The following is a 16,004-nucleotide window of genomic DNA, read 5'->3' on the forward strand; positions in this document are numbered from 1 at the left end:
ATGTTGCACACGGACTTAACTCTAGTCGGTATGCTCTTTGTCGATCTCCGCCAAGAAGTGCCAAGAGCGTAAAGTTTAAAATAGCCCTTCTTTACGCACAGTTCATTCTAGAACGCTTTTTAAAATCAAGACAACATGAAACCATTGCCTTCGCTGGACGACAGAGGACGCCAGGGACACTCTGAATTGACCTTGACGTCTGATTCCCGCAATCTGCGTTCCGAGCGTCATGTCCAGGTTCCAGCGCGAAGAAAAAAGAAGCAAAGATCTTTACCAGCCAGCCATGAAGGTTGCGCAAGCAAAGTCTCCATACGCTGCAATAAACCGCTTCCTTAACGTTTCGCCTTACCGCGTCGCCTTCCTCCGTAATAGTTACGGCTCAAATGGCGGGACTCAGACTGCGCCTTTATACGAGTTGGTGGCTCTGAATGCTAAGAAGGAAACGAGAGGGTCACTGGAATTCGTTACAGCGTGCGATAAAACGCGCCGAGCTGTGTGCATGCCTTGAGCGTCACGCTATGACGGTAACTTCACTAAAGTAGTGCGGAAAAATAAAGGAAAAACAATCAGTACTACTGATGCGCGCTTGAGAAGTGGGGCGGCCTCAGAAGCAGGCTCAGCTGCGCATTTCGTCGTCCAGAAACGCAGTGGCCCTTTGACGCCCTTGAAAGAACTTCCTTCCCGGGTGCTGAAAAGGAAATTACGACTTTTTGAGTGCAGGCGGCGACGGTGACGTTTTCTTTCGGTTCGACCAATTTTATTTGGCGCCTCTGAGAGTCCTCGATTCGTAGGCTTTTCCTCTTTGCGACCATCGTTCCTTCCATGGCGTCAAGCTAGACTAGCATAGTTTCCCGGCTTTATTTATTTTAAGGTAACTCAGTCGGTTAAACTCGTTCGAATGATTGTCATTTTAAGTGAACTGTCGGTTTTGTCGATTGTGGACTCGTAAAACTCCGTGGCGTCAGGAGCCACTCAAGGATTTTGAGAAACCGCTTACCCCGCACGCGATATGTTCGTCCTTCGCTTTGCGTTAGACCTGATACAAAACTCCCACGCGTGATAGCATTGCTCATACTCTACTCTAATACATTCACTGAAGGCAAGGGAAGTGTTCTTCCTTTCAGCGAGATGACCACTACTTCCTTTGAGTGCTTACTGAGCCTCGGGATGACGAAAGATGCGATCCGTAAAACATATGTTTTGTCTGATTGTTTTATTTTTTTTTTCTCTCTTGCTCTCCACTTACTCTTCTTTGCTTGACTCACGAGCGAAAATTTCTGCTGAGGTGAACTCAAAGCATAGCGATGAGCAATGGCAAGAAAACCAGATATGGATTTGATTGTCGCCTGACGGCCGACTGCTGCTTGATTCAAAACAAAAACCTTTTGGTATTCACCTTTCCGAAAACTATACACACAGGAGCTCTACGCATAACACGCCGGAAGTTATTATGCTTAGCCAACCTGTGATTGAGTTTTGCTGTATGTTTATTTTTCTTCGCGTCTTCATACCGCACTCTGAAGACACTTTGTGCTGACGTCAACGCTTACGTCACTTAGCCGGTTTTCACTCTCGGCTCGCCTCCTTGAGCATTGCCGAGGGCGAAGCAACAGGACGCCGCTCCTAAGAATGAAATAGATGAAAAATATATTCTGCTAGATTGTTAGGTCCTTCGTCCAGCAGCTCGAGGTTTTCGAATTTGACAGACCCTTCAGCTTCTCCTTAGGAGCTTCGTTCAGGCTAGTTGTGAGTACCTCTATTAGTTATCTTAACCTTTATTCATTATTTTAACCATCAATATTTTAGTGACAAAAGGGGGCAGTGGACAAAGAAATATCCGATAAAACTATATCGAACAACGTCGGCTAAACTTGGGTATTTCATGCTACCTCAAAAAGAGGTGGGCGAAGAGCCTGGAGGTGAGGTTCGTAGTAATCGCACATTTATTTTTTTTTTTTTTCAAAACTAGAACTTGAAGTAATCCTATCTTCTCCGGTTTTCCTTTTTTATCCCCACGTCACATTTTACAACGGTGGTAGACAACAAAAATACGACTCGCTGACTTAGCTATATGAGTCGCTAGAGAACGACAGTTACCGTGAGCAAAAAATGCGTCTACAGCACACGAAAAAAAATATCAAAACGGCGACAAGAACAAAGCGTTCCTTTCATCCACTTACAGTGTCATAAAGAAGTACTGACATTTCCCCCACCGTTAAGCCATAGGTCATAAAGTTAAATTCGTATTCATTGTGAAGAACCGTAACGTGTTGTGATAACGGCTGTAGTTTCCATGAGTAGTCCATAGAATTGCTCATAACGAATGGTGCCAGCGAAGTTTTACGGCTGTAGGTAGATGCATGCTTCTACTCAGGGTGTTTGTAGCGTGTGACATTGGCGCGCATTGGTGCGGGTAGGCCCGATTTTGCAATATCTGACTCGCCCGACAAGGTTCGGGAATTTGGACCAAAAGTCGGAACGGTTGGCAACCCTACTATCATAACGCAAGCCTGGTTATCTCGTTCCTCTTTTTGCCGCTTGAAGCAGTTTCACCGTCTCTCGCTCCGTTGACCATGTACTGCGTTTGACAAGCGCGTGTCGTGAGTTCTCACACGACTAGCAGAGCGTTACGCTAAACGCTGGCTGGCCAAGCTCGACTCAGCTATACATGGAGCAATGAACGAGTCTGATATCGGCACCCCAGAACGGCTCTGTGTGCGTTGGGCAAGCATTATCTGTGCAAAGAGGCACGTGGAGTTGCGTATTGAGTTGCAGCGCTTTAGTTGCTCGTCTTGTATTGCGCTAACGACACCCCAAGAAGCGTGACAACTAAGCTAGAAGAAATTTTGAATGTGTATGCAGACTCACATGTGCATTTTATGCGCGGAATTCAGTAAAGAGCTCGATAATAAAATAAAGGGAGCTTTATTATTGGATGACTACAGTAGCAATCGACCAATGATAGGCTGCTCGTCAGTGATGAGTGGTATTTATGTTTAATTTCTGTGTGGTCAGTTACAATATAGGGCAATGACCTCTTAGCGAAGAAATTCGAGTGCAACACGGGCTGTCAATGCCCGCCTAACCTCGTCTTGCATACGCACGAGCCCATGCGCCACCACAGTTACCCTTTCTGGTATTGCCACGTGTCCTGCTTTCATGTCATAAGACCGTGGCCGGTCGATGTTGTCATCTGTCTTTGTTGGCGAAATCGTTTTCGAGTTGTCTAGTTTGTTCCTTTCCTTTCTTTCTTTTTTTTACTTTCATGGCATTTTGCATGTCTTCCATACACACGTGCCCTGTGTCCGGCATGTCTGTGTTTGCACAGCGATATATGCCCTAAGGTTCTGGCTTTGCAGTGCAATACACGACGACGAGCCAACAGGTCGATTCAGCGGACGTGTCGATCGCAACAACGCAAACTGCTTTTGCCTATATTGGCCCGCCTAGGTGAGGTCACCGGTGTAGTGAGGCTTTTCACGAGGCGTAGAGGTGGTGCCTTTTTCAGTGAATTGCCATTTAATTTCGTTTTCGTTTCACATAAGGTCAACGCCCATGTCTACCTTTCTCTCTCTATCTCTCTATATATATATACACATATATATATATATATATATATATATATATATATATATATATATATATATATATATATATATATATATATATATATATATATATATATATATATATATATATATATATATATATATATATATATATATATATATATATATATATATATATATATATATATATAGAGAGCGAGAGAGAGAGAGAGAGAGTGAAAGCTCCTGGAGTTTCCGCAACCGAGAGAAGGCGAAAAACCAGTACGATGCTTTCTGTGATCGTATTGCTGAAGAGTTTTTCGTTTTGATTGCCTGAACAAAAGCACACATTCTGATTCGACCACTGCGGACGATATTGAGCGGCCTTACAGGTACCTTTGGTGTTGAAAGCAGTCACAACGGGCACATCTTGCAATTTACCGCTGGAACGCGAAGAAGTGCCAGCAGGTGCAATATTCTTTGCAGGAATGTTTTCAGCCGGCCCCACGGTCGCGCAATCGCGTTGTCAGCACTGGCGTGTTAATTCGAACGTTCGCCTCTTCCTACGTTCTGGCACAACCTGCTCGATATGAGCAGGTCAAGATGGGTGATGCGTCGGGTGAAACGCTAGTTCAAAGTACTAGAGGCGGCATTGTGACAAAACTGCGCCAAATTGTAATAACGGAGTTTCGCACATTGATGTATAGTCATACGTAGCGGCTCTGAACGTTTTATATTCAATTACATTCTATTTCAATTCAATTGATATGATTTCCAAGAACACTCGACGCAACCGCAGCGGTGGCCTAGTCGTTGAGCATCCGCCTCGCATGGAGGAGGTGCGGTGTTCGAACCTCAACGCCGCCACGTACCTACCGGTGATACAATGGGTGCAGGCTTTCCCCTGGTCTGGTGCTCAACTTCTTTAGGGTTAATTGCTTGGGAAATGGGTCTTTGACCCCACCTTGAGTAAAAACAATAAAATACCATGTGCCATGGCGCTGTTTGGCCACATACGCCCTTGCGCCATAAAAAAAAAAAAGTCATCATCAGAAGAACACTCGACAATCTGCACGGGGCCCGTAACGTTGCTATCAAAGGAATACGACAAGCCCCCGGGGAACCGTTTCACATGGCAGCAGTGGTCCTTTTCTGCATGTCACAATTTTCTTACATGACGCTAAGGTTAAGAGATGCTGTCCTCCAAAACTCTTTGCACGATACGGCAGCGAATAGGCATTCGCTAGGGGCACGCATTCACGTGGTCGAGACGCTATTCTTTCCAGCGCTACGTTGTGATGTTTCCTCGAAGCACTAATAACAAGGCAACAAAAGCAAGCTCTACATAGGTTATGTAGCACGTGTGGCAAGGTCAGGGCCATTACGACGGGAAAGCCGGCAAAACAAAGGCGCCAGAACTCGCCAAAGAATCACGGCAAATCGCCCTAAGCGAGTTCGGCACAGGGTGCAGAATGCGTCGTATCGCACGCTAGCTCAAAGCGATGACGTTAGGGCGGTAATAATGCAAGGCACGATCTGCACCTACAAACACGACGCCGCTCTACCAAGACCGCATGCATTGGTGCAGCGGTGCCTCATGAGAAGCCGTTCATTCCGTTGAAATGACCGTATACCGGGGCCGAGCAGTGGTAGCCCGTGATGGCCGTTAAGGCTCTTGATACGCGCTTTGTTGGCGCAGTCGGCACACTAAAGGCGCTCGGCGAAGCTCGCAGTTCGTGGTTAAGCGAGCAATGGCCATTTCCTGCGTCGCGGCGTGACCGTCGTCATCACCAAGTGCTGCACGTGGCTTTTTGCGTGATGCACATACAAAATGGATTGAGCGGCCATCCCAGCCCGGCAAAGGTCTACTTTTGTTTGTTCGAGCCAAAAATACGTTCATTCAGCTTTAGTTCTGTCGTGTGCCCGAGTAATATGCCCACCCTGGTACACCTCACTAGAGAACACCTTTCAATAGATAGATACAGAGAGAGTGTAAAGGCCGGGATGTTAACCAGAAAGGATTTCTGTTGGCTACCCTGCAATGGGGAAGGGAATGAGGGGATTAAAGAGGGAAGACAGAAGGAACGGGAAACAGTCACAATCAGTCAATCAAGGCAGTCTCTCTCAAAAAAACAAAACAGTGCCTTGTAAGCCTTGATGACACTCGACTGTTGTGGCCACGGACCGAGGATCTTGGCCTCTCTGAAAGGGCGACGATCAAAGCGGTCCAGAGCACAACGCAGCTAATGTCTTTCGGTCACAAAGAAAGAGCACTCACACAAGATATGAGTGATTGTCTCTTCACAGGCACAGCTTACACAAGGGCTGTCGGCCATCGCGACCCGGAAAGCACCGTACATGTTTAAAAGAAGTTAAAGCTCTACAGCTTAAAATGACCTAAACGTCAAATTTTTCTTTTTTTTCTTCCTGAAAGTTTTCGTCACTGTAGGAATTTTTGTCTTGGCGCTACGGCTGTAGCAACAAGGTTGTCTTTGGGATTTACATTTTTTCTCCTCACCGGCGTATGGTACAAGGCATATGAGATCTCGTCAGCAAGAACAGCTTCGACGACACCGACCTCACCGGTGGACCCAAACGGATATTCATTATTCTTTTTATAGCTGCGAAATAAAGTGCTCTCTCTCTTTCTCTTACTCTCGTAGCAACTAGCTTATTTATTTATTTATTTTTACCTACTGCAGCCCCTATTGGGGCTATTGCAGGAGTGGGGTTAACAATTTCGAAAAATGGCAATGTACAATACATGCACAAAAAGATTACATCTAACATGATTGAATACATAACGCGAACAATGAGTAGGCAGTAACTAATAAATTGAAGCAATGTACAATGAACACAAAACAAACAAAACATTATGTGGCACCCATAGCTGTTAAAAATGAATTTAATGGAAGAGACCGCGTTATGACAGGAATAAAGTTCCAATGTTCAATAGTACGAGGAAAAAAGCTGTTTGAAATTATTATTATGGGTGAAGTATGGCTTAACATTAAGGCTGTGATGTCTCCTGGTTGGTCAGGGAATATCAGGGGTAACGTAGACATTAGGTGCGACATGATAAAGTGAATTGACGATGCAGCGCAAGAACTTCAGTGAATCCGCCTACCGGCGCACGGACAAGGGGGTTAGATTCAAAGCGGACAAGGCACAAGAAGGCGAAAAATAGCGATCATATCGACGATGAATGAACCTGATAGCTTTCCTTTGGATGCTCTCGATTTGATGAATTTCACATTGTTTATGAGGATTCTAGACGGGAGACACGTATTCAATTACGGTACGAATTAAGGATTTGTGCATTAATAGCTTAGTTTCTTTTGGTGCTGTTAACTTTCTCCTTAAATACGACGGGAGACACGTATTCAATTACGGTACGAATTAAGGATTTGTGCATTAATAGCTTAGTTTCTTTTGGTGCTGTTAACTTTCTCCTTAAATACCCAAGTGTTTTTAGTGCTTTTGTATAAATGAAATTAATATGTTTCGCCCAGGTCATGTTAGTGGTGGGTATAACGCCGAGATATTTATATTCGAAAGTCCTATGCAATGGTGAGTTATTGAAGTCATAATTAAACAGTGAAGGGGACGTGTAGTTAGTGAAAGACATCACTACAGTTTTAATAAAATTTATAAAGTCATTCCGGTTAGAACTACTTAACAAGGTCAAGTAGCTTTAGTATCAGGCGTACGACTAGGAATTAGTACCTACTAAAGGATCCTGCAGCTAGCCGCGTCGTTATTATACACTCAAGGAGCTCCAACATTTATAGAAGTTAATTGTTTTTGCTGGAGCGGTCCATGTGACTGGAAGCCACGTGCAAAAATGATTCATGAAGACCACATGTGAAGGCGAGCAGAGCTGTGGTGATTCCCAATGCACTTCGAAGAGCCCACACATGGCAACCTCCGCCCCTATGCGAGCTTTCAGAGGCTAGGCTACGCTCGTATCATCGATGTTACCGCTTCAAAGCCCGACTAAAGCGTCCAGGGGTGCCCAGGGCACATCCGTTTTCTTGTTTCTGAATAATTTTAGTAGAAGTGTCATTATGAAGCTTGTCAGCGTTTCTGTGTGTTATTGCTCATATACTTCTGCATGTGCTGCAACCAATCTGCTAATTTTGCTGTTATTATTTCTTCATGGCGTAATGCTCTATCAATGGTCCTGGTAAAGTCGTTTGACTTTGGTACCTTCACATTTATAGTTTACTTACCGTAATAATTCTTGAACCAGTAAACCCTGGTTTGATTTGAAAAAATTAAAAACAAACTTGCAGATGTTGCCTTTAAATCTAGGAATGCCGAAGATGTCTCTGGCTAGAAAAGTTGTCATTGTTTCTGCTGGTCCTCCTTGGAGGCATTTATTTCTGGACGACTAGATGGTATATATTTAAGATTTTCAGGGCTTTCAGCTTGAGAAAGCTTTGAAAACTAATCTTTATACGCTGCCTAGAAAACGCCCGGGCTAGACATATGTGCAGCGCTTCTGCAAGATGCTGGAGTCGTAAACTCTTGCACGGTGTCCATGAAACCTATCTTTAATGCCGGCTGTAAGGGATCTTTTCCTACAAGTATGGAAGATATTCCATGCAGTTCTCGCGCAGAACATTGCAAGCTGGCTAGAAGACAAGTGGAAGATAATTTGGATAAAATTTTCACGTTCAGAATCATGAAAAAATCAAAAAATATTTATTGAAGTTATTTCAGCCCAGTTTTGCGCTAACTCAACGGCGTATATACACCTGCCGGATTGTGCTTCAAAAATGTAGCGTAAATAGCAACAGCAGTCATCCAGATAACTTTACTTATCAACAGTTTTCCCCAGTGATGATTGGGGGACACGTTGTAAGAATTCTGGTAGCTGCCTCTCAAAGTAATGCAGGAGATTCTTAAATGGGTTTGCCCAAAGCGACTCAGGCTATGAGGCACGCCGTAGTGGAGGGCTCCGGAAATTTCGACCACCTGGGGTTCTTTAACGTGCACTGACATCGCACAGTACACGGGCCTCTAGAATTTCTCCTCCAAAGAAACTCCACCGCCGCGGCCGGGATCGAACCCGCGTCTTTCGGGCCAGCAGCCGAGCACCATAACCACTGAGCCACCGCGGCGGCCTTAAATAACCAGTAGTATCCATCGAACATTATTTAGGTGGTCGTCCTGGTACAGTACTGCTAATGGATATCGCGATCTGTCTATGCACGCATTGTACTGTGCATTATGCAGTGTATCGAGGTGATCGGAAATGCACTGGTGCCTCTAACGCGTTATAAGTCCGGAAGAAAAGCCGAAAAGCACCACCCCCTCCCCCCCCCCCCCCCCCAACCAAAAAAAAAAATGCCGCCACAACTTCTCGCTTTCGGTGAAGGCCTGAACCACGCCAGGTGCCGCTGCTGCCTCGGCATGACATTCCATGAGCCCTATGAGCGCCAACTACAGCGACAGTTGCAATGTTACTGCTATACGTAAACCGGCCATGCCTTACGCGAGCACCTAAGTGAGAAAAATGAGCTACAGACAATAAAGGGCACGAAGAAAGCTGTGAACTTTACGAAAGCTTTGTCTCACTAAAGATTTAAAACAACATCTTAAAGCAATCATCACATGAAAAGGGGAATGATGGCTTAGAGATCCTCATTAGCACAAATTCTTGCCCGTGGAGCTGCACTTGCTCCGACAAAGGTGGCGTACACAAACACGCCAAGCCTATACTAAATGTAAGGCGATCACGTTCCAGACTATCCCCCCTCCCAAAAAAAAAAGTTAAAATTCAGACTTGGAACAACAGCTCCTCGTTAACAAGGAGACCGGCTGAGAACCGCCACCCTTTAGACGACGAACGCTTTTCGTGCTGACACTTTCAACACCACCCTTTTACGCATATATTTTTACTTTCGGCGTCTCAACAAGCTGTAAATGCCATCAAAATTGTGTCTAGAGATTTAAAAGACGTAGAGTAACAAAAAGCAGGAAAAATTCCATCGACGAGAGGGAAGAAATAACGTAAAAACTAGAATTAATCCTGGTAAACTTACGCTCATTACTTTTTACTGGGAAATGCATAAAACGGCGGCACCCGGCTCATTTTGATCATAACCATAAACCAAGCGCTGTAAACAAACCAGTCAAGGAAAGCAGAGATTAGCTGCAGTGTTTATTTGGAGCGCTGGAACGCAATGCAGGGCACAAGAAGAAGCCAGGAGGTTATGGCGGTTACCTGCGGAAAAGCGAACATGATCAATAAGTTATAACACGAAGATGCAGGCAAAGTAGAGCCAGCTTCAGGTCTGAGCCAGCCCTTTTCAATATCATGTCTTTTTTTCGTTACTCCTTTCATCACTTCATACTTGACCTTCAGATCTTCCGCTTTTTTTTGCTGGTTCAGTCTGGGTTTGAAAAACAAGTGGAGGTTTTTTAAAACTCATTCGAAGTTCAACTTGCTCGTGTACGAGAACTAGAGAGCCTAGCCCATCAGCTAATAAGCACTGCTCTCATTGCTCTTATTTTGCTTTTATTTCCTCTTCTCAAATGCAGTTTATCTCGTGTTTGGTGCAAGTGAAAAGCTCAGTATGCAGGTTGGTAACTCTCCGGATTACAAAAATAGTGGGGCACTTCGTGTATTCACTCTAACCTTTTTTTTTTTTCCTTTAATGTAGCGAGATTATTTTCTTAAGCGACTGTCGGTATATTTTAGCGCTGCTTTTTGCGCATACGCTGGACTGATTTCACGCAGTGCACAGTACATCCGCTAATACTTATAGATTTGGCGCCCTGAGGTTAAATAAGGTTAGCTTTGTAAAGACACTTGCTAATTTCCTGTAGTAGCGTGTTAGGCTAACAACGAGGCAGGCCTCTCCTGTATTCATTAAAGTCTCGCTCCTTCTCTCTCTCCTGCTCATTTGAAAATTATACCACGCGCAACTCTCCCAACGTGCACACCCTTCTTAAAGGCCTGTATGCACCTTCCAACATTAGTGCAGACAGTCAAATCCGTGGCAGGTTCTGGATATCTAGTTTAAACGGACATTATTCCGTGCATACGCTGGTATGTTAGCTTTGCAGCGCAATTTAATGTTGTGCATAAAGCCACAGTAAAACTAAAAGTTGAGCTAGCTGGTGCATATTTGAGGAGGAAAAGGTTGAGGCGGGAAACTTGATTAGCCAAAAAAGTAGTTGCTTGAACTTATGGATGGGGGGGGGGGGGGTCAACTGGCTTGAGCTGCCCTGCGGACCAGTTGTATAAGGGTCCGTTGGTACCCCAGGTTATTGCTGGTCACCAGCGCCTCCCACTGCTCGAGAGTCGTATTCTGCGTCTGTTGATTGTTTAGTTTGGCTCCACATCCCCACGAAATGTGCAACAGTGTAGGGCGGTCCTGGCAACAGGAACATGTGTATGAGATGTAGTCGCGAGTATGTTTTTGCAGGCTAGTTGGTGCCTAAGCATTGTGGGTAAGCATTGTGGGCAAGACACACAAGGATGCATGCCCTTTCCGAGTGATTGTTTCCGAAAAGGGGTCCTGGCAGCAAGCCGTAGCCAGGTTCTTGCAAGAGAAGTTGAGTGTTTTAGAAATTAACGATGCCTTTAGGGTAAAAAATTCGGACGAAATAATTGAGTTCTTAAAATCAAATAACAACAAACGCATGTCAGCCCTGTCAGTAGATATAAAGGACTTGTATTATTCCATACCTCACGATTGTCTCTTAAAAAATGTCCGCGATTGTATTGACAGCCATGGTGCAACAGCCTTCCAAAATAATGCAGGTTTATCGGTTGACAACTTCATCGAACTGTTAACAATGTACCTGACTTCTACGTATGCGCAGTGGAAAGATATGACATTCATTCAGAAACAAGGAGTATGCATTGGATCGTGCCTAGCACCATGTCTTAGTGACATCTTTTTAGCGATACGTGACAAAATGCTGCATGACTGCCTTCGCGACACTAACGTTTTAAAGGTTTTTAGATTTGTTGATGATTTCATTGTGTTCGTGGATTGTGACAAAGATTCTTTTTCGGCTAGTGTACATAAGCATCTAACGACGTTTTCAGAGTGCCTAGCACCATTAGAATTGACGCACGAGTTACCGGAAGATAATTTCATCAGGTTTTTAGATATAGGGCTTCATTTTTCAAGTGAACACGTATGTTGGGCCTTTGAGCCCAGAGGCAACAAGCCCCTGCTTCCCTTCCGCTCGGCACACTCCAAAGCCGTGAAACGAGGCATTGTGAAATCGTGCCTTTCCAACGCTCTGAGCAAGTCCTGCCTGCATTTGGTAGGACGCAGCTTTGACATCCAGTTGCAGCGCCTTTCGAGCGCAGGCTGCCAGACGGCCTTGCTGGCTTCAACTGCCGTGAACCTGCTGAAGAAACCAGCCAGCAAACCCGACCAAGTTGACCGGAAGAAAGTGGCGGTTATTCCGTACATTCACGGAATCTCGCATAGTATTAAGAAGATCGGTGCTAGGGCTGATGTTAGAGTGGTTTTTAACGCTCCTGAAAAACTCTCCAGGATTTGCAAGAGAGTGAATGCGGAGGATACGGCCGTCGCTTGTTCGAAGCGGCACCAGCAGCGATTCGTGGCCTGTAAAAAGAGCGTTGTATACTCGATACCACTTGCCTGTGGTAAGCAGTACATTGGCCAAACTGGCAGGTGCCTTAATGAAAGGCTGAGGGAGCACGCAAGAGATGTAAAGAACAAGTCAGGTAGCAAAATGATTGACCATATTCGGAATTGCCGCAACTGCACTCCCGCGCTCGAAAAAACTTCAGTACTGCGCCGGTGCAAGACACAACTTGGAAGAGAGATAATTGAGGCCAATGAGATAGAAAAATCGGGTAACTCGTGTGTCAGCAATCCTTCAATCTTGCTCTCAAAAAAAGAAATCAGTTATCTTGCGCAGAATTAGAGCTCGAAACATGCATTCACTCGTGCGATGGTGGGATCTGTGCTGATCTGATATATGTATGCTAAGTCTCTTCTTTCCCTTTTCGTGTTTGATAAGAGCAGCTGCTGTATTTAAGCAAATGTTATGTCAATAAACACCTGAGTTGTTAGTAAGCGCTTGTCCTGTCTACCTCGTTTCTTTGTGTCGTGTCGTTTGCGCAAAAAACCCACAATGAGATGTAGTCTATGGAGGTTTATGAAGGTGTTGGTCTGTAGCTGCTGCCAACACACGGCACCTGAGGTGTGTAATTTTTTATGAGGTGGACAGAAGTGCCAGCGTTGAAGACGCTGATGCTCGAGATGTTCGTTATACGTGATTACCACTCCACATCTCTGAATACAAAACCATCTCTTCTCCTTCCTTGGGATGGCGTTGCGCACACGAACAAACGTACACAGGAAGAGGCAGAAGACAGAAAGAGCGCAAACTATCAACTAGATTTATTGCTTTCGCAACAGAATATTCTCCTTCCTTCTTTGTCACCTGTCTATTTTTGTATTCAAGCATGAAGCCACCAGCTTCGCTACACCCTGACGTGCTCAACTGGCCAACAATTTCGGTATTATTAACAAAGACCGCTGCAGAGGAATGGTCCATTATTAAAGAATGTGTCGACAATGTCTATAGGGGAACGTTTTACTTAGTTATATGTGGCCGAAGCCTTATTATCAAAAATCTAACACATGTAAGTAAACGTTCAAATGTTATCTGGCAACGTCGCTGCTCTATATCGTTCTTCTCTCACCACTTCTTGGAACAAAGGTTGAGCGTAATATATAAGACAAGCACGTGAACAAGTAGACAGACAAAACGGGCGCTCACTCGAAAGACGGCTGGACAATACGAGGTGGGCTTAGTCTATGAGATCCCTTTCACCTGTGGCAAAGTTTATATAGGGCAGACGGGAATATGCGTGAGTAACCGCGCACGAGAGCATAAAAAGTTTCTCAAAAACAAAGGCACTTAGTACCTGCGTTTGCGCATTCAGGAATGTAAAGACACTACATGGCCAGATTAGAAGAAATTAGAATTTCAGGTAGAAGCCAGAATGTTGTTGCGCGCGAGCTCTTTGGAGTCCATCATATAAAAAAAATGACGCAGCGTGTTAGCTACACACCTGTACTGCTGCGCGGTAAGCACATCGAGCTCTTTAGAAAAGCGCTTTAGCCTTCCTGCTTCCTGACCGCACACTTTTCATTTTGTTTCTGTCTTGTTTGTCTTGCGCATGCATTGTTGCGCTCGGCCTGTCCCTTTATTACTATATCTTAAGCATAGCTTTCAGCATTTGTTACAAGAAGCAGTCAACCAACTAACACAACAGCGCACCTTACCTAAGTTCTTCAACCGCTACACCACAAAACTGCATCGCTGCAATGCATGTAAATATTTCAGTTTTTTTACAAGAGGCGAGCGCTTGAGCTGAATATATTTTTCGCAAAAGTCCTCGGTCGGCGCAATCGCACTCAAGGGAACCTGAGACACTCGTGGAATCCTATTTCCCTCATGTTTCGGTTCGGCAGCTATGAACTGGATGCAGTGAAAAAAAAAAAAAATGTCGTTTTTAAGAAGGCCGCAACGTAACTGCCTCCGCGGAAATAAGTCTTTTATTGTTGTGGATGTAGGGATGGCAAGCATTTGTGGTTGCCGACCACTTCAGAGCCATCCTGCGAAATCTTCACTTGAAGATATACTGCGGCATGTGTACCGCCGCCTGTGACCGGTAAAGGAGCTCTAAGAGGTGAGAGGTTTAACTTGTTCTGCAGATATTTTAAAGAAAATTCTGAGCAGCAACTGCAGCTGCTAGTGCCGCCTGTTTATCTAAAATGGGGGAAGATCTGCGTGTTCTCTTTTTTTTCTTCTGATTCTCCTCTTCCTCAGAGAGGGAAGTTTGCATGAAAAGAACCGAACCTGCACTCAAATTTACGCAACATAAGTTGTCAATCCGATGAACCGTTCCGACCATGCCACTGTTCAGCAAGGCGACGAATAGATGCAGGAGGTCCTCTTTTCTTTCATATTAAAGGCATTCAAATTTCTTTTATGCGGCAGGGCTTTCACACAAGGGCATGCTGAGGAGCAACCAGAATAGCTCATTTTTTGACGGTATGCGCTGTCAAAGCATGCGATTCGAAACTGCAGATCAAGGTCCCCGTTACGGGCCTACAACCCTAAAGTGTTTCTTTTGTAGCAGTCAATCAATATGAGAAATACGATGACTGCTGCCTAAGACAGCCCATAAACTACTATGCATAGGTCGACGCCGACACTTCCCTAAAGCCTTGCCTGCATGAAGCGTTTTTTTTTTTTTTAAGGCGAAAGCCTTTAAAGGGTCAGTCTACTGAACTTTATCGACCATATTTTCTTTGCGGCAACCGATAGCTCTTTAATCAAATTACCGTTTAGCCAGCTGTGGTGCCAAGAAGTGCGGTAGAACATTTTAAAATATAATTTATTGATGTGGGAACACATCTGTATGAGATGGTAGTCTCATCTGGCAACCATCTGGATTTCCGCCGCGCGGCGGCAAACATGGCGGCGCCCGTCGAAGCCGGACCTCTCGCTTCGGACTGAATTCTCATTGTTGCTGCCTTTTTCAGTGCGTTCACTGGCCATAAATGGGGCGCCGGTCTTTCGCTTCGTCTCATCTCGCCTATAAGAAAGTATATAAGAGATAAATTTGCTTTATTTTAATTATTAGAGTGACGATTCTGCCGCTCCTAGGCTTAAGTGGAGAGTCGGTTTGTTTACAGCAATGGTTCCCGTCCTGACAACAAGATGGCGCCACTATAGGCTGAGTTTATTTTTGTGTCTCTGCTAGCATACGCTGAACTAAAAGTGAGAATGTGCCTGCGTTTTGCGTACGTGTAGCTATAAATATTCATGTGATTCACAGGAAAAGCGAGCGGTACGCCTTCTACAGTTTATTAGAACAAAACGTGCGTTTCTCTGACATTGGGCCATACAAACGGTACGTAGTATATTCACTTATGCTTCTACAAAAAAAAAGACTACCACCTTCTTGAACAAAATGAACGTTTGGGGTCGCCACCATGCATTTTTACGCGACTTTTAACGCGGAAATAAAATATAAATTCCTGACTAAACCAGGAGCAGTTCCCTCGTTATTTATGTTACAGGGTGCCAACTATACCAGAATATGCCATTATTTATACACTCATCTCGGTGAGTAGACTGATCCTTTAAGCGCTCATACTCGCAACCATGACTCTGTCCGTCTGTCCGTTACGTTTGAAGTGAAAGTCGTAACTCGTCCTTGTTAGTCATGCCTGGTTAGTTATGACTATTTAGTCATTAAGCAGTCATGACTAGGCAGTCATGACTGATTAGTCATGACGAGTTAATCATTAACCAGTCGTGACCAGTTAGTCATTAACGAATCATGACTAGTTAGTCATCAACTAATTAGCCATGAATAATTAGTTATTACACAATTATGACTAGCTAGTCAATAACCAATCATGACTAGTTAGT

Source organism: Amblyomma mixtum, chromosome 2 (genome assembly GCF_055824585.1).
Source record: "Amblyomma mixtum isolate Tamu chromosome 2, ASM5582458v1, whole genome shotgun sequence".
NCBI classification, from domain to species: domain Eukaryota; kingdom Metazoa; phylum Arthropoda; class Arachnida; order Ixodida; family Ixodidae; genus Amblyomma; species Amblyomma mixtum.